A 20,212-nucleotide genomic window follows, 5' to 3' on the forward strand; every position below is an offset into this window, starting at 1 on the left:
ACTGTGTCCAGTTCTGGAACCTTCAACACAGGAAGGACATGGACTTGATGGAGTGAGTCAAGAGGAGAGCCACAAAAATGATCAGGGAGCTGGCACCCCTCTGCTACAAGGACAGGCTTAACCATCTGGGGGTGTTCAGCCCAGAGAAGAGAAGGCTCTGGGGAGACCTAATAGTGGCCTTCTAGTACCTGAAGAGGGCTACAAGATGGCTGAAGAAAGACTGTTTCTGAAGGCCTGTAGTGAAAAGATGAGGGGCAGTGGTTTGAAATTACAGAAGAGGAGATTTAGTCTGGATGTTCCAGAACAAATTCTTTACCATGAAGGTGCACATGGGAATGGAAACTCAATTTATCCTGGAAATGAGCAAGTCAGGCTGAAATAAAACCAGTTCACATTTAAGGCACCTGAGTAGCATCACAGTACAACATTTGGTATGTAGGTCTAAGTTCCTGTCCTCTGCTATCATGGAAAAAAAAATAAGGACAGATTGAAAGTTAACATTTGACAGCCCATTTCCACAGTGAGGTTGTTAACAGGTGCTAGAGAAATGAAATCACAACATTAAATTTTATAGCCTTGTTTGTAAAGGTTAAGGAGAAAATTGCTAGACCATGTGTTCTGAAGAAAGGTTTGGTTCTTTTCTTTTCAAGGTAATTTTAAGATAATATTGCTCTCACAAAAATAGTAGATTACCTTTTCAGCTCTTGAGATTCCCTGTAACCAGTAAGCTTGTACTATATACCTGTCTCTTTACAAGAATACAAATATTTACACACACATACACACAGATGTAAAGACATCTGATGTAAAGAGTACTTGGCCCAGTGGAAGCCTATGCCAATGGTTCCTGGCGGCATTCAGAGCACAAGGGAGACAAAAAAGCATTCAGATTTCTGAGTCCTCTATGAATTCCCAAGTCTCATAACAATATAAACCAATGCATTTCTTTGGCCTTGTGACCGGAGTTAAAAATGCTGCAGCCTGTGTCTCCAAACCCGTCAGTGACTTTACCACCCTGGTCAGAGCACTGGTACTCCTAGTCAGAAAACTATTTAATCAGGAAAATAATATTTTATTGCTAATTGTGTTCATAAATGCTTTTCTAAATTAGTGACTATGCACCTCCTGAAAAACATCCTCATCACATATGAAATGTGATACAAATTTCTAAAGAAAGGTTTTCCTTCAGACTGTAAGCTATGAATAAGTAATGAATAAACTATCTTGAAGATAAACTACTGACTATACATGTACAAGTGCTCCGTGCAAAGAGTGCCTATGTGACATCACTCTCTAATATATATATGAATTGATATTTTTACATACACCTCTGCATGCACACAGTCATATATAGAAGTATATATTTAAAATACATGCATATACTTAGAAAGGCGAAAATAAGGAGATCATCTACAAATAGTAAATTAACTAAGTATTGAAATACTGAATGGAACTGATAATTTCATCTTTTATTAGACTTGCTGAGATTGGGCTATAAAGCAAGAAATAGTGCTCACTAGATCATATTTATGGAGAAGTAATGCTTTATAGTTAAAGTCAATAGATCTTACTTGTGTCCCACTTTCCTTTGCCTCCTCCTCTATAATTTTCTCCCAAAAACAAATACAACACCCTAAAAAAATCCAAGAACCTTCAGCAAGGGAAATAAAAAACTCCAAACAACCCCCTACCAAACCAACTAAAAACCTAAACCAAAACAACTTCACACATGAAGCTGGAATTAAAAAAATAAACTACATGGAATTCAAGATCAGCAATGAGAACAGAACATCCTCACAGAAGCAAAACAATGTGGGAAAAAGCTGCTAACAGCATGTAACATCTCTTCTGAGATGCTGAAAAACATATCTTCCTGCACTCCAGAAATTCATAGCTAAGTGCCTGAGTCTCATTTCAGAAATAAACTTTAATAACACACGTGAGGTTACACATCTATCACCTTACCTTTAATTCACTTTCTCACAACGACAACAATTTGTTCTTGGAACAGACACACAGCCTTTATGTGTTGAGGCTGATGAGAAAAGAGCTTATTGGACAGTCAGGAGCAATCTTCTATTTGTAATTCAGACCTTTATTCAGGATGTTTTGGTTGTTTGATTTTTAATTTTTTTGTTTCAATTTATCTGCAAGTATACTTGAAATAGAAAGTGCCCACATTTGTCTGAACTAAGCCAGTAATTAATAAAGAAGAAAAAAGATGATGGGAAATTTTGCTTTAATCATTTATTTTTGCAAGTGTTTTTCCACAGCTTATATTACTCTTTTGCTTCTGCTAAAGAATATATCCTAGTCTTTGAAAGGCAAACTAAATCAGTTGCTTTTTGTTTTCTTTGTGTTTTCTGTTTAATACAGTACCTCTGGTAACAGGCAATTTCAAACCAACACCTCTAGATCCAGGTTTAAAGCTTACAGCAACCAAAGAAAAACAAGCAAAAAATGACCATAAACAGCAATAATACTATTCTTCAAATGGTTCATACTGAAATATCATGATTTTCAATTTGCAAATAAAAATCAATGCAGTTTTGCCATCACTAGTTCATAGTAGAGACCATGCCACCTGTCAGAACAAGCTGATCTGACAGACATGGATTTATACTGCCTTCATGAATACAGCGAGAATTATTTTTGTGTTGTTTTGTTATTAAGAAAATGCACTACATTAAAATAAAAAGTCAAGATGTTACAGCTACATCTGCTGAGATGTTGTACATCTTAAACCTTTCCCTTTGAGTTAACTTCTGTACAGAAAAAAGCTTTTGAATGATAACTGGCAGAAAATCTAGTTGGCAAAAAGTCCAATAAACTTATTTCCACTTCTGCTAAAAAGAAATCTTTGAAGATTACTACATCAAAGTACTTCAGCTACTACCTTTCACTTGATATAGGCAAGATGGGAAAAAATAATATCATCATACAATTGGAAACGTCATTCTTTCTGGCTAATTCCACTGAACTCCATCCATCTTCTCCTTTCCCCCCCTATTCCTTATGACACAAGGTTTAGGGGCCTTTACAAGGAATGACTTCAATTTCCTTCTGCAAATGCAATCAATAAAAAAATAGAGAACACTACCATGCTCTCTATAGAAGAGCTGGAACACACTTATGATTTATTCAATGTATAGGCCCTGGCCTGCATACAACACAGAGTACAACTTCATTTGAAAAGCCTGGGAGCTATTTACTATATCTGAAAATATGTGAGCTGCTGCTCCCTGATGTGGCAGCTACACGTACGCTGGGGAGAACAGAAGGGAGCTCTTCAGCAACTCATTAATCTTCTTTCACTGTGTGGAATATATTACACTTCCATATCCTCTTTAATGAAGTTGACTCACTGATTTCTTTGAAGATAACAATGACTAATTATTGTTATGAATGAAATGGATACTTGCAATCAAATATTACACTATTTAAATGCATACACAGAGGGACAATACATTTTCAAGTGCATATTCCTTGTCTGTGTGTGCAGAGGCTTCCATCTGTAGCCGTGCTAGTCAAATATTACAGGTACTCTACTGAGGGCATAAATTGGTCTTTTTCAAGACTACATTCCCTCCATCTTACATTAAATCACTGTCATTGGAAAGTTGCACTCCTATTTCATTTTACATTGGACTAACTAGGAAGAGTCTTTTTGATTATAAAGTAATTTTAGTTAGGTATTAGTACTGGCTTATATAGATGTGTGTATACTTGCACGCACACACGTTCTTTTATCCATAATTCCCAAATACAGTCATTCAAAGAACTATCCTGTTAATAACTTCAACCCTTCAGATTCAGATGAATGTTTTAAGCCATCTACTTCTCTCACACAAAGTTCAACATGAGCAAGAGGCCAAGGCAACAGAAGGATTACAGTGACTCCAAACGGTACACTGTCTCCAAGGTAACTGGTCCTCAGAGTGTAATCAGAAATCTGAATTTAGATACTTAGCCTTTACACAGAAAACTTCAGAAAGTGTCCAACACAAAACAGTTACACAAAATCCTCCTAATTTCACAGATGATTAGAAACTACTTACAAGTGAGTACTGGAAAATTCTGAGAGCTAGGGAAACTGGGGAGTGTTCTACCCAACATGTCTGCAGAAGTTAAGTAAATAAACCTGAGCACGTTGTGAGATACCTACATGGGCTTCAGCATGTATCTACAAACTGCATGATTTAAATATAGTTTGCACACATAGTCCAAGGTGTTAATCAAATTTATCACATTTTTATTAATCAAATATATTACATTAGTTGCAAACATTTTATTAACTTGTATTTATCTTGAAAACATCCCATCCACCAGCTGGTTTGAAACTGTTCTATTTATTTAACTATGTCTTTTGAAAGGTAAAGAATTACAAATGGGGAAAAAATATCTCAAACAGAATAGATTCTGTTCATTTTTATCAAAACAAGGATTTACGCAAAGGAAATGCCTCCTTTCCATTGAAAGCACAGGGGGGAAAGAAAACATAAGTCTTAAATTTTAACACACAATAACTGTTAAATAGTGGCTTTTCCAGCTGGATAGGTCATTACTGTAAGTGATGTTCTGCTGGATCTTGCACATATAAATCAGTTACAAAGTCTTGCTGTGAAAGTAGCATTTGTATTTGGAACAGTTACTGGATAATCAGAACTATTTGGGTAATGTGCATTTTGTGGTGCATAAAAAGCATTAAAATACACTTTTTAGCATATGTGACAATAATGAGATAATTTCAAAATCTATGGTTGCTGAAAGAAAATTTACAGAGTAGAAATTTCGCACTTTTAATTAAAAGCATAAATGATTAAATGTAGTGTACTTCTTTCCTTAAATGAACAACCTCTTTACTCCCCATTAGATGTCTGACATTATGTCCCAGATGCTTCTACCAATAATTCTCAGAAGTCACTGGATTCTAGAGTATTATTGTGCCTGTGTCAAATCAAGTACATTAATTGGCAATGCCATACCCTATATGCTGACTGTCTTAGCTGCCACATGCTGATAGCTAGATAAGCACAGTAAAAGCTTATTAAAAGAAGAAACACCCAGGAGAAAGAAATACGAATAAAAATGTCAAGACGAGAAGATGGAATTAAGCTTCTAAGCCCAACTAAATAGAGTTAATACAAAGCAGAGTCATAGACTCTTCAATATACAGTCATAATTTTTAACAAGTTATTTATCACTTTAAAACATAAAAGACACCCAGATTTTACATTGCAACCAATTGCACATCATAGTATTTGTGGATGTTAAAAGCTGGGTATAAATGTTGTTTTCTTCCTTGTTTCCTCCAATATCAAAATGCGACAGCACATATTCTAGAATGGAATAATATCCTCTGTAAGTAACCACAGAGCACTGTAGGATTTTTCTCAGAAGAGAGTTAGAATTTTAAAAATATGACAGATTCTGTTGATTAGAGTGATTCCAGAGGACTTTCAGATTTTGTAGAGCTGCACACAGTGCTAAAACCTAAGTACAATGGAAAGCAGAATGAACTTATTAATATAATTACAGCAGCACCTGACATTTTGCTATTTATTTGTTTTCACATGTGACTTCCAAGTAAGCCCTCCAATCGGAACTGATTCCTTCTTTAAAGAAACCCAACAGATTAAGTATTATTTTTAAATTAATGTGTTGTATTTTTATGGAAATATCAATGATTCAATATCACCAAAACACCCACTTAAAAAGTAATGATGACTACATTACACAGATTAACTCTGGTTTTCCTCTTCTTTGCTCTAAGTTTTTGTGTTGTTGTTTGTGTTGGTGTTTGGGTTTTTTTGGTTAGCATTTCCAAGCGTATCATAGTGACACCCAAATTAAACTAGCTATAGAGATATGCTTCATCTTTAATGAAGACTTTTCTCCATTGAAAAAATAAAATAAAATTAGGTGCTAACAAAAAACAATCAAAAGACTGTCTGGAAATGCTATTCTGGAATAATTTCTGAAGCTTCAATAAGTTTTCAGTCACTAGAGCATTTTAAAAGTTCAGTAAATCCTAAATGGTAGCTGGGTTAAGTGAGAAGAAAAGCACCTTAAAACAGACCAATTAATGCAAAACTGTTTTAGCTCCTACCTCCTGCTTTCTGCAACTTTTCAACTATTTTGACAATTCTCATTGAAATTTCTATTAGTTGTAGTCTCAAAAATTAATTTGGAAATGGATACCACTCAATGCTCATTTTATGTAGATCACCTATCAATAATTATTTACAATCTTTCTTACAACATGTATATTAGCCATTAACAGTAATTCCTTTTATTCTCTCTCCAGCCATGGTAAACTGCAAAGCACAAAGATCTCTAGCAATAATAGAGATGTACTAATACAAGAAAATAAAGATTGGTTGACACATAATGTCATAATTTGTGTTTGTTTTGACTGTTATGCCAAAAAGATTAATTGTATGTGGACAAAGTGCTGAAAATGGCCACCAAGATACCTGGTAATGAACAGAAAAATCTGTCTTCCAGAAGGAGAGAGTCTGAGTAATACAAGCTAGAAAAAGTGATACAGAGTCATAAAACAAATACAGTCCTAAAAAGGGTATAGAATCATAGAATGGTTTCGCTTAGAAGGGACCTCCAAAGGTCATCTAGTCCAAGCCCCCTGCAGTAAGCAGGGATATTGTCCACCAGAGCAGAGCCACAAGGCTCAGAGCCTTGGCGAGCCTTGCCCTGAATCCAGGGATGGGACCTCAACTAACAATTTGGGCAACCTATTCCAGTATTCCAGCACCATCATGCTAAAGAACTTGTTTCTAACATCCAGTCTCAATCTCAATCTGCTCTTCTCTAATTTCAACCCATTGCCCTTCATCCTATCACTCCAGGCCTTTGGAAACAGTCCCTCTGCAGCCTTCTCATAGCCCCCCTCCAGGTACTGGAAGGCTGCTGTTAGATTCTTCCCAGAGCCTTCTCTTCTTCAGGCTGAGCAAGCCCAGCTCCCTCAGCCTGTCCTCATAGCAGAGGTGCTCTACCCCCTTGATTGTTTTCATGGCCCTCCTCTGGACCTGAACTATCAGGTCCATGTCCTTCCCATGTTGAGGGCTTAAGAGCTGGATGCAGTACTGCAGATAAGTTTTCACCAGAGCAAAGTGGCAGAATCACCTCTCTTGATCTGCTGGATGTGCTTCTTTTGATGCAGCCCAGGATGTGATTCACCTTATATATACATAAGGATGGCACTGGCACAATAACAAATGCATATAAAGTACTTCAGAAAAAAAAAACAGAACAGGCAATTAGGAGATGTCTTTTAGGGTAGAAAGACTTAGAATGGCCTTTGCTAGGAGACACAAGCCAAGGAGCCCAGATCTCTTCAGCTGGAGCTCGATCAGCTGATCAAAGGAATGACATAGGCTATCTAGATTAAGAATTGGATTTGTCAAGCAAAAAGATTCCCTATTCCAATGTATCAACCAGTGTCACAAACAAAGAAAAGGCCCATTTAGAAGCTGAATTGTAGTAACCACAAAAACTGCAGTTTTATACAGTCATGGCAACTCTTTTCCTGGTAAAAGCTCTTTTCCTGCTCATTTTTAATTCATGAATATTAAATGTTTGCAAATAAACTCTGGATATTTTGTTACTACATTGAAGTATATATCTCTACATAATAACATACATATGCATGTTCCATATATATTTTAAAATATCATTTTAAAATATATTTAATAATAATTATATATTGTAAAAAATATTTATTAAATAGATTGTCTATGGAGAATGTACATCTATTTCATAGACAACATTTTTTCTGAGGTTTAGGGCATTTTAATACATATTAAAATAATAAAGTGGATTTGGCTAATGGATTCTAATGTAATCCCCATATAAATGAAATATTAATGAATAGCAGGCTGGCTTAATCTACCTAAATGTATCTCGGCAACAGAAATTCAAGACACATCAAGTGTGAGGGAATAAAATGCACAAGTGGATACGTGAGCAAAATGATGATGAGGCAAGGTCTGCTTCATCACCTGAGCTTGTACAGATGGAACAGCTCCTGCTCCTTCTCCATATTCTATCTTATGGATGAGTTTTGCAGATTGAAAATGATGAAGTTATCACAACTTTCCTTTTTGTTGTTTTTGGTGGTGGTGGTTGTGGTCAAAGGTTGTGACAAAGAAGAAGACGTCCTCTCCAACTTATGAAACACCTGTCTCGTGTGAAACTGCTTCATGCTTTCTCAAAACCAGAACATAAAACTAAAACAGAAATTGTCATTCTCTATCTTGGTATCATCACAGGTATTATACCTCAACTGTTAATTAAGCTTGGTTTGGTGTTTTTTCAAGGTTATGTGGAGGCAATATAAATAAAATTTATCTTTTAAACAGCAATGACTATAGGGTACTAGAAAGGTGAAAGTTCAAATCTTTATGCCTGCACAAACAGAGGTTTTCCTTCTCTCTCAAGACACTGCTATGTCTTGCTGTAAACAAAGCCTTCACCTGTACCTTTACAAGGGGAAAAATATTTTTGTTTCATCTATAGTACTCAGTCAATGAGGAACAACACAGACTCCTGTTCCTGTTCTTCCAAGATGCTATGCTGAATTCCACTCTTGGGAGTGAATCCTGGTGTCCCTGCAGTTAATGACTAAATTTCCATTCTGCACAGGGAATTGATTTCATCCTTCATCTTCAGAAAGCTTTAACTCTGCAGTGTTCAGCTGCTTTCTCTGAATGTAGTATTTTGTCAGTCACAATAAGCAGATCACGGAATTAGGAGCCAAGACTTATTACTTTAGATACTTTATGCAAATGAGAGAGAGAGAAAAAAATCACCCTTGCAAATGACTTCATAAGATTCCAAATGCCTTTGAAATAATAAAAGAATCAAAAGGATCTTTGGGAATGCAAAAATGTTAAGCTGCTTTGTAGGTTTTTTTGTCTGCTTTTTACATCATGAGTACTTTCTTAGGATTCATCTAAATTTTCTATATTGACTGTTTTATTCACTTGGTATAGCAGTCTTGATTCTATAATGTACAAACAGAAACACATTTATAATTATGTGCTTGCTAAAGATCTCCTTGTCTTTAAATTACTTTATGATTATGTAAAAACATAGGAAGAAGCAGTAATTTTGCAGAAAACAACTGGAATGGGATGAAGAAGTAAATCTCATTGCCCTATTATTTAAGAAGAAATCTTATTGCCTCATATATACCTGCCCTAACGCTTTAAACTGTGCTTTTAGCTGCTCTAGTTTCCTAGATTTAACTAAGGGCCACAATACTTCCTCAATGAATAAATATTGTATACATAGAGCTTTTAAAATTAGAGAAGTTGCTGAGTGTGAGGATTTCTAAGGGCTTTGATATAGATCATTCCCAATAATATGAAGAGACAAATATGTTAAAGAAATACAGAAACAGATGAAACAACTGCTATGGAGTGGAAAAAAAATGCATCAGGAACCAAATTGGTTAAAAATACATTAAAAACACCTCTGAAGTCATACTGGATGCTAAACAGTTACTTTTGACTACAATCAGGGATCAAGGATTGAAACTACCATATTTTCCCAGGATAATGAGGAGGTTATAAAACTATTAATCTGGATTTTAATTAACTTTTAAGAAGGAATCATACAACATAGTAAAATACAACATTCACCCCTACTACATGAACTTCTTCACATATTTAGCTTTCATATTTTATAAATGAAGTAAGGAAATCCAAATGTCAGGACCTTAGCACAGCCAAGTTCTATTGTGCTCTGGGTATATTTTTTAGCGTATCATGTTTAAAAAAATGACTGCATGAAGCAATAGAACACTAATCATAGAATCATAAAAAAAGACCTTTAAGATCATTGAGTCCAATTATCATGACCAATAAACTATATCCAGAAGCACCATGCCTACATGCTTCCTGAACACCCCCAGGGTTGGTGACCCCACAGCCTCCCTGGACAGCCTGTTCCAAAGCGTCACCACTCTCTCAGTAAAAAAGCTAATGCCCTATCTAAACCTCCCCAGCACAACTTAAACTCATTTCCTCTTATCCTATTGCTGGTTACCTGGGATAGGAGACCAACACCAGCCTCACTCCAACCTCCTTTCAGGGAGTTATAGAGAGCAGTAGGATCTTCCCTTAGCCTTCTCTTCTCCAGCCTAAACAGCTCCTGATCCTTCAGCTGCTCCTTATATGGAATGCCCTTCAAACACCTCTGGACATGCTCCAAGATCTCAATGTCTTTCCTAGATTGTGGCATTCAGAACTGAACACAGCACTCAAGCTGTGGCCTCACCAGGGCTGAGTACAGCAGCACAACCACTTCCCTATCATTAGTGAGAAACTCATTACTTCCCTTTTGTAACAGCATCCTGGTTTCTGTGGCTTCACCTTTGCCAGCCAGCAGCAATGTACAATGGAAGCAGGTTTGTAAATGATGCAAATATGAGTGGTGCAGTTGATAAGTCTAAAGTATGGGATGGGTGCCAGAGGGACCTGGACAGGCTGGAGAGATGGCCTGAGAAGAATCTCACAAGGTTCAATAAGGTAAAGTGTAAGGTCTAGCACTTAGGTCTGGGCAATGATAGATATCAATCCAGGCTGGGGAATGATGAGATTGAGAGCAGCCCTGCAGAAAAAGACTTGGAGGTGCTACTGAATAAGAAGCTGGACATGAGCAAAGAGTGTGCACTTGCAGCCCAGAAAGGCAATGGCATTCTAAATGACAGACTCCTACAAACTTACTTCAGGGACAACACTTACAGAAACATTGTAGGACTAACCAAGACAATGTTTGTTTGTTTGTTTGTTTTCATATAAAATGGGAATTCAGGTGTATGACCTGGAAGAAATCATCGGCTATCTCTTCCTTGTCCCCCCTCTTGACAGCTTATGCCACAGCAAAATATAAAATACTGTCAAAGGCATTCGGTTCATGCATACAAGGTGCCAAAAAAGCAGAGAAGTTATCCATCAGAAGACTATCCCCTAAGGCAAAGCAATGGAAAAGAGAAATGCTGTAGCTATGTCATTTGTCATGACTAATTATTTGGTTATTAATGTATTATGATTTCATTTTGCTAAGTACAATCTAATCACATAAGCAGGAATCTTTCATGTCTTGGAAATTTCAAAATGAGAATTAAGACCTAATGTAAGGCAAACATGAGCAGGGGCTTGAAGGAAGAACCATAGCAGCAGCAGCAGAACAATAGGGGCTATTGAAGAGCTCTCCAATACTCTCCAGTTACCTATAGTCCTCCTGGCTTCTGAGAAATAAAAAACAATTGCTCAACATGCCTCTGCCTCTGACCTCATTCCCTGCTATCTGTGACAGAGAAGTCAGACCAAATAATGGAATACTTTATAAATGAAAGGGAATTTTAATGACTATAAATTGAAGAAGTAAAGGAAAAGTGGTACAAGAACTTGCTGCAGAAATGGAGATATGTTAATGACAAAATAACTGAAATTGTGTTCTGTACAGGCATGTAGAGATACTAAAAACTGACGAGAAGCCAGTCATGAGGCAGCAATATGCACTTGCAGCCCAGAAGGCCAACAGCATCCTGGGCTGCATCAAAAGAAACATGGCCAGCAGATCAAGGGAGGTGACTCTGCCACTTTGCTCTGCTCTGGAAAGACCTCCCCTGAAGGTCTGTCCAGCTCTGGAACCCTCAACACAGGAAGGACATGGACCTGATGGAGCACGTCCTGAGAAGGGCCAGAAAAATGATCAGAGGACTGGAATACCTCTGCTGTGAGGACAGGCTGAGGGAGCTGGGATTGTTCAGACCAGGGAAAGCTCTGGGGAGACCTGATAGCAGCCTTCCATTATCTGAAGGGGGCCTACAAGAAGGCTGCAGAGGGACTGTTTGCAAATGCTTGCAGTGATAGGAAGAGGGACAATGGTTTGAAGGTAGAAGAGAGATTTAGACTGGATATAAGAAACAAGTTCTTGACCATATGGGTGGTAGAACACTGGAACAGGTAGTTGAGGATCCATTCCTGGAGGCAATCAAGGTGAGGCTCGGCAAGGCACTGAGCAACCTAATTTAGTGGAGGATGTCACTGATCACTGCATGGGGGGTTGTCTGGACGACCTTTGGAGGTCCCTTCCAATACAAACTATTTTATGGTTCTAGTTTTATACCATTTCCACATACTTCAAGTGATCTTAGGGTTTAAAACACAAGTAGCGCTCACATCGCTACACATCAGCATCATATTTCTGAGCTAAAAATTAGGTGAAACATAGAGATGCAGTTGATACACACAATCATATATTACTGATACTTTGCATAAAAATAACTTTTTTAAAATTCCTGTACTCCTGTACTCCTGTATTCCTGTACTCCAATGAGCCTGGGAAGCTTTAACTGCTCAAGATCAACATTAATTTTAGAAAGAACAGATTCATAGTTCAGTTCTAGAATGTGTGGGTTCAAATACAAGAAGTTTAAAATAATGATGATGGTTACATGTGTAAAATGTATTTCAGTGATTTTTTAAAATGCTTGAATTTCAAAAACCATACCCAGCAAAAAACCACATTGAGTTGCAGAAGACAACTGCTCTGTGATCCAGTATTAACTTAGGATTCACAGAGGCAAAAGAAAACCCTACATTTGAATATAAACCACCTAAATTTTTTTGCAATAATTTTAGAGTACATGTACATTTATGTAAATATATGACTACATATGTACACACATGCACGCCTACACTTCTAAGATATATACACATATAACATGTATACGTAAAAGCAGTGAATAATCAGTCCAATCTATGGTTAAGACAAAATATACAGTTCTCAGACAGGAGTAAGAAGAAGCTGAGATGAACCCTCAGGTTGTATATTACTTCAGTCCTACTCTAGGCTTCCACAAGCTATTTCAGCAATTTATATTTTGCTCATGATCTTGCTTCATCTGCTTAGAGCTGTCAGTGCTTGTACCCAGCAAGATGCTCTTAGTTTAAAATAAAATTTAAAAAAAGAAAAAAGAAGTCAACTAGAATGCTTGTTTTCTCTCTGAAAAAAATACACAAAGCGACCAACCCAAAACAATAAAATAATGGAAAAAAAAATAACAGGGCTTACCATTACATTTTTAATAATTCTCTGGGTATGAAACCTGGAATTAACTCACCATTTAGTCCTGTGACTGTTTTCACCAATTTAATTAGCATTACATTGCCCTAAATAGACCAAATAATGCACCCTTCAGCAGGATTTCTGAGTAAAAACTGAATCAGCAAATGCATCAGCAACATAAAGATACATATTTACTGGTGAAAGCAGTCTCACTGATATGAATGCATACTTGTATGATAAGCAGAGGTTTTTTCCCTCCAATGTAGATAGTAAAACTGAATAGCAATAATATCAGCCACTAAATCAGCATGTATTACATTGTCAGACTTCAATTACTGTTTTTTAGCTCTGCTTTCATGCAGGAAGTCTGGATTGCTCTTTAAAGAACTGTGTAATGACAATGGTCACCAGCCTCCTTGTTCAGTTCAGTGACTTCAAGATGTTCTCGAGCTCTGAAATTAAACACTCAAGTAATATTTCTGTCTTTGGAAAGTTTAACTATGAGAATGCAGAATAAATGCTAATGGATCACTTGTGAAAGATCATAAATTAAACAACTTACCTGAGCAAGTAGCAAAAAAATCTTAGTGCTACTAGAATTCTAATCTTAAAAGACAAAAGATTAATTTAGCTCAGTAACAATGAGCCCCTCAGAGAAGGCTTATTGTATTACCATTTCTTTCCCTTTCCCATAGCTCTGTCTGCATATACTGATGACATTTAAAATATTTTTCAGTAGCCAGTGCTAGTGTCAGGAAATCCAACCAACCTTCAGAGAGGAAAGCTTAAAACATCAGTAGCAAATAAATTACTATCAGTGCCATAAAGCAAAACTGATCTACATCTGAAAAAAACTGTGTCATAATAGCTGTCGCTCCAAAAATCCCCAAAACAATCCCTCTCCAAGCATACACAGCCATGCCATATTTTGCTAAGAGGAAATTTCAGGAGCATGCTTACAAATATCTCTGGAGGGGGAAATATGGGGGTAGAGGAAATACAAACTTGTATTAGGTAAGATTGCTTTGTACCTTTAATAATACGAAATATCTACAATTTCTTCAACTCTACTGAAACACAAGGCCTAGAAAGCTTTCTCATGTTTGTGATTCTCTCTGTTCAGTACTATCAAACAGTGTATTCCTGCAAGACATGAGACTGAATTATTTATACATGAAGCAACTGAGAGAACTGTCTAGGAGAGATATTTAACTGTAAAGCTGTGTCCCAGTCCTTGGTGATACTCAAACCCCATACGGACAGGGCTCTAAGAAACAGGCTCTAGTAGACTCCACCATACATACACAGAGGTCATCTTTTAAAGTTTAGTCCAGAACTCCTTGAACTCAGTGGCTGGAGCTCTCTGCAGTAACACATGCACACACTAAAAGGGCAAGCCACTGAAAACAGACAATGTAGAGAGTATGAATTTGGATCTACCCCTTACAAAGATGCAAGTAATATCTTTTAAAAGCTGTACCAATATACTTTCTTTACTTCCCTAGCACCTTGTTGTGATTCACAATAATTTACAAAGAATATTGCAGAGAAGAGCAAGCAAAAGAACAAAACATGATTTTGGAGTGACCAAATAAAAGCTTATCTCAATAAGCAACTTAAATCAATAAAAAACATAATAATTATAGAAGGAACTACACTAAAGTAACATTATGCCTTATATTTATATTTTATATATATTCCCAAACACCCTGATCTTTTTCATGTAATGATCTGCATTTCCCCACTGCAAAAATTTTCATATTAACCTTAATCTTGCGAGAATCTTGTTGTTTGGTTGTTTGGGTTTTTTTTTTTGTCAGCCTGCATTGCATTTGTTGTTGTATCAATCACAAGCAAGCAGCCATCTTTCACTTGTCAAATTCCATTCCTCCCTATTTTAGATTCATCTTATTCAGGCAAAGAGCTTTCACTTCTCTTGTCAGCTTCTATTGAATTTTTTTGTATTGATCTTTCAGAGTAACAGCTTTCAACTTCCTTATCATTTTCTTAGGGATCATGTTCATTTTTATATTGAAGACATCATTTTGACATTCCAATGCCTTTCTCCACATTAGAAAATTTCTACTGTGGAAAACATTTGAAAATCTTGATTTCAACATGGTCGTTAACCGCTCAGAAAGACAATCCCAGACAATCCCAGTGATGACTTTAGTCAATGTCTTTACAGTTTTAAATTCACAGCACTCTTGGATGATGCCTTTCTATCTTTACACTAAACATTGCCCATTCTTAAAAAATATCCCACTGATTTTTGATGAGTAGAAATAACCTAAACTTTTCTCACACACACACAAAGACACACATCTGTTTTATAACACAAGTAGGCCAACTGACATATTTTATTTATTTGTGAAGCTCTTGTTATGAAAATCTTTAGAAAAGCAAAACTTTCCATCATGGTCAGGAATTATTTCTCCAGAAATAATGAACTAATAAACAACTACTACTTAATTTCTGTGATTTTATCTCCACACAACTTCAATCCTACTAAGCTCAGAGAAACACTTTCCTCTTGTGACCTGAACATGCTGATGACCATTAGCTCACAAATCTGACCATTATAATAGTCTGTTTATGCACACACATTATCACAACTCCACTTCAAGGTAAAACAGACAAAAATGTGCCCTGACTAGAAGTGCATCGTCATTATCAACACAGGCTGGGGGATGAGGGGATAGAAAGTAGCCCTGCAGAAAAGCCCTTGGGAGTTCTGGAGGATGAGAAACTGGACATGAGCCAACAGTGTGCCCTTGCAGCCCAGAAATTCAGTGGCATCCTGGGATTTATGAGAAGCAGCACATCCAGCAGGTCAAGAGAGGTGATTCTGCCACTTTACTCTGTTCTTGTGAGACCTCACCTGAAGTACTGCATTCATCTCTGGAGCCTTCAACACAGGAAGGACATGGCCCTGATGGAACAAGTCCAGAGGAGGGACATGAAAATGATCAGGGGGCTGGAACACCAGTGCTATGAGGACAAGGGTTAGGTTCTAAATCCTGTACTTGCACAGAAATTGCAGAAGCAGAACTATTATATAGCATAAAAATGAAGCCACTACAGTGACCATTCTTTCACAGTAAAATAATACATTTGTTAAAACTAGGAAAAAAACAATCAAACAAAGTTTTAAAAAAAGCCTAAATGGGATGTAAGAACAACATTTTTGAATAATCAAGACTTGGCCTAATGGAATCTAAAGAGGATTTTTAGGTTTCTTTTCTTTTTTAAAGGGTAAGAATACACACCTCTTTTTATTCCAAATGGAACACCATTAGCTTTGTTTGAAAGTGCATTTCACTGATCTGACATTAGTAAGAACTATGCATGGCTGATCTGATCTATCTGTAATGAAACCTGAAAACATTAATTTCTATACTAAACCCAGCACCACAAGGCTACCTGGCCTAATTTTCCATTTACTTGAAGTGAACAAGGTATGTTATTTATTATACTATGGTTGTCATTACTGCTGCATATGCATTAAAGAGTAAAAGGCAATTTCAGTTCTTTGATAAAGTTAAATTGCTGCCGTTCCAGTTACTGTCAAGTGGAATTTTCTTTCCTCATAAACAAACAGTGTACATCACTGTAGAGAAAATAAAACAAGGCATTGCCTCTTGAAACATCTGCATACATTCACAGTGGAGAGTGTAAGAGAAATCATAAGCATTTCAACCACTGAAAATGCAAAACAAAATTATTTTCTTCCAAAACTTATTTCTGATAGAAGTTACATATGCAGATATCGTACGCACATATGTGTGCAGAAGGTAGAGCTCCTGACAGAGGAACTCCAAAGATTGCAAATGTCAGTGAAACCAGCAATGAACATCAGGCAAGAATCAGAGGGTGTGATTGAAGGGAGGAAGGAACAATGAGACTGGACATAAAACTGCTTGTACTACAGAAGCTAAATCAAAGAAATGAGAGATGGGTAATCTGTGGAAAAACTGCAGCACCAAGACACAGACCAGCTAGTGAAAAAACAACAGTGTAAATTTGCTGTCTTCAAATTTACAAAGGAAAACCAAGCAGTGGCAAATGATGGAGACTGGAGAGAAATGGGCAGCTAATTGAAAAGGAACGGATGACACTGTAATTCCTCAAAGACCACCTAAGGTAGCATTTCTTTCACTATCTGAGAAAGAGATATCAGGATGAGATACATATTTACTTGAAACAATAGGAGACAGGTGACCAGAAAAACCACACTTGAACTAATAAACATCTTTAGAAAACAGTACTAAGGATAATAGGCTTATTATATGTAAAGTTCCAGAAATCAGTCAAGTATCCTGTCCCCTAGGAACTAAAATATACAAAGCCAGAGATGAAAACAATGACAGAAAGACAGGGGTTACTGATTGTTTTTCATGATGGAATAAATAATTCAGTTTGAACCTCCTTCACATGCATCAGAAGCAGGTGTGCCAGGTGAGAAAAGATATTCAATGAAGTGGAGCCTTGAGTAATCCTCAGGAAACATTTTTTCTTGTGCACAAAGGAAAAAGCTTGAAACCCAGAATCATCACAATTTAGAGACATCTGACCACAATAAGCACAAAAATTATATATTTATTTTTATATATATATGACTAAAGCTCCCAAGAGTTTCCAGAGAACTAGTGAAGAAAGAAAAGTCAGTTTGCACAACTTTTTTCATCTGAAAGGGAACAGAGGTGAGATACTTGCATGACCATTTCACTTAATGCAAAAAGCACTGAGAAGCAAATGAGTTAAGTGCAGCAATATTGAAACAAAACATCTCAGAGTACTGAACAGAACAGCACAGTCAACACATCACTTAGAACCATGGAATCATTCAGACTGGAAAAGACCCTTAAGATCATCAGGTCCAGCCACTAACCCTACTCTACCATGTTCACCACTAAACCATAACACTAAGCCCCAAATCTAAAAAAATTCTTTAAACACATCCAGGGAGGGTGATTCAACCACAACCCTGGGCAGCCTAATCCACCGCTTGACCACTCTTTCAGTGAAAAATGTCCTAATGTCCAGCCTAAACCTATTCTGATGCAGCTTGAGGCCATTCCCTCTTTTTCTATCACTAATTACCTGTGAGAAGAGACCAGTATCTACCTCTCTCTATTGTCCTAGTTGTACAGAGATATAAGATCTCCCCTCAGCCTCCTCTTCCTCCAACTAAACAGTCCCAGTTCCCTTCTTTTCCTCTAACTAAACAGCCCCAGTTGTGTCATACCCACAACAATTTTGTGCTGGCTAAATGGCAGGAAAATGTTGAAGTGTGTGTTCTAAATACAGTATTTGGACAAATCCTGGAAGAAGTTTGGATCCCTGTAGAAGATATAGAATTGAATACAGAGAGGATAAAACATAATGAAAATTAGGACTGTAACATAAGAACATAAAGTTATAATCTATTAGCACTGTATTTTTAGTGAAAAAAAAATTAAAATCTTGTCATGACATTTTATTTTTGTAATCTGCTGAACAAAAATACTGTCAGATAATAAGATTAAGAAATAATAATTTTTAAAAGCCTCAAAAAGAATTACTGGTTTTACCTTTTGATATGGAGAGTGAAAAAAAAGAAACAGGGCATGTTGAAAAACTCACAATCATGGAACATACATCATTCCCCACCCCTCAAAGAGAATGCAACTAGTGAAAATATTAAGATATTTTCAATCATAGACTTCTTTGTAAAATGCTCATTACTAAAATGGAGATGTGATTGTAAGTTTATGTGACTGATTATTTAGTCACCACTAGCAGACACTGTATCACCTGCTAAACATGAAAAAGCTACAAAAAAAAAAGCAGACAGTGTCTCCTAACTCCTGCACTTGAGCTCTGAAAAAATGCTCTTTTCAATTTTGAAACAATGAGATGGAATAGTTTCAGTTGAAAGGGACCTACACTGATCACCCAGTCCAATTGCTTGACCAGTTCAGGGCTAACCAAAAGTTAAAGCTTGTTATTCACATCATTGTTCAAATACCTCTTGAACATTGACAGGCTTGGAGCTTCAGTCACCCCTCTAGAAAGCCTGTTGCAGTGTTTGACCACCTTCTCTGTAAAGAAATGCAGTCTGAACTTCCCCTGAAAAATGCCCATGAGTGCCATCACTGTATCTCAGGAAAAAAACAAAACAACAAAACCAAACAACAAAACAAACTAGCAAACAAAAACAATAAAAGAGCTCAGCACCTCCCTCTACACTTCCTCAACTTAGGAAGCTGTAGAGAACAGAACAGAATGTAACAATGTTTTTGAAGAAAATGATCAGGGAATAATTCATTTTATGTTAAAATCTCTGGGAACCAAAAAGAACCTAAGAGGAGCAACCAGATCGAGTGGAGGATGACCCTGCTGAGTGCAGGAGGGGTTGGACTAGATGACCTTTACAGGTCCCTTCCAAGCCAAACCATTCTATGATTCTGCAAACTGAAAACTTAAAGACTAGACAGGAAACAGCTTAATCAGCTGTGATGCTCAATCAGCTTAACAGAAAACCATTAATAGTGTTTACTATTTTTATTTCAAAAAAGGAAAAAGGAGATAAAGGTGCCACACTCTCCATAGATAAATCACAAGAATGAGGCTATGGGTCAGGGTGGAGCAGATCAGTGAGAAGAAATACGTCTTAGAAGACATTGGAAGAAAGTTGGCATGGTGTTTCTTTCACCTGCTTTGCTTTTCTATTTCTTTCTGACTCATTAAAGAAGCTCAACCAACCAAAGTAACCGAAAGGTTAAGAGGTATAAAACGTATTTCATAGAATAGAATAGAATAGAATAGAATAGAATAGAATAGAATTAACCAGGTTGTAAGAGACCTTCGAGATCATCGTGTCCAACCTATCATCTGACACCACCCAATCAACTAAACCATACAACCAAGAATCCTGTCAAGCCTCGCCCTGAACACCCCCAGCGTCGGCGACCCCACCACCTCCTCAGGCAGCCCATTCCAATGGGCAATCACTCTCTCTGTGTAAAACTTCCTCCTAACCTCCAGCCTAAACCTCCCCTGACGCAGCCTGAGACTGTGTCCTCTTGTTCTGGTACTGGTTGCCTGGGAGAAGAGACCAACCTCTGCCTGT

At 37.0% G+C, this 20,212-nt stretch overlaps 1 protein-coding gene across 2 annotated transcripts in view; it reads right to left on the reverse strand.

The window, feature by feature from the left end:
* The window catches only part of CACNA2D1 (calcium voltage-gated channel auxiliary subunit alpha2delta 1), a 361,672-nt gene that overhangs the window by 116,644 nt on the left and 224,816 nt on the right, over positions 1-20,212 (reverse strand). The window lies entirely within an intron of this gene.

The sequence above is a fragment of the Dryobates pubescens genome, chromosome Z (genome assembly GCF_014839835.1).
Source record: "Dryobates pubescens isolate bDryPub1 chromosome Z, bDryPub1.pri, whole genome shotgun sequence".
NCBI lineage: Eukaryota > Metazoa > Chordata > Aves > Piciformes > Picidae > Dryobates > Dryobates pubescens.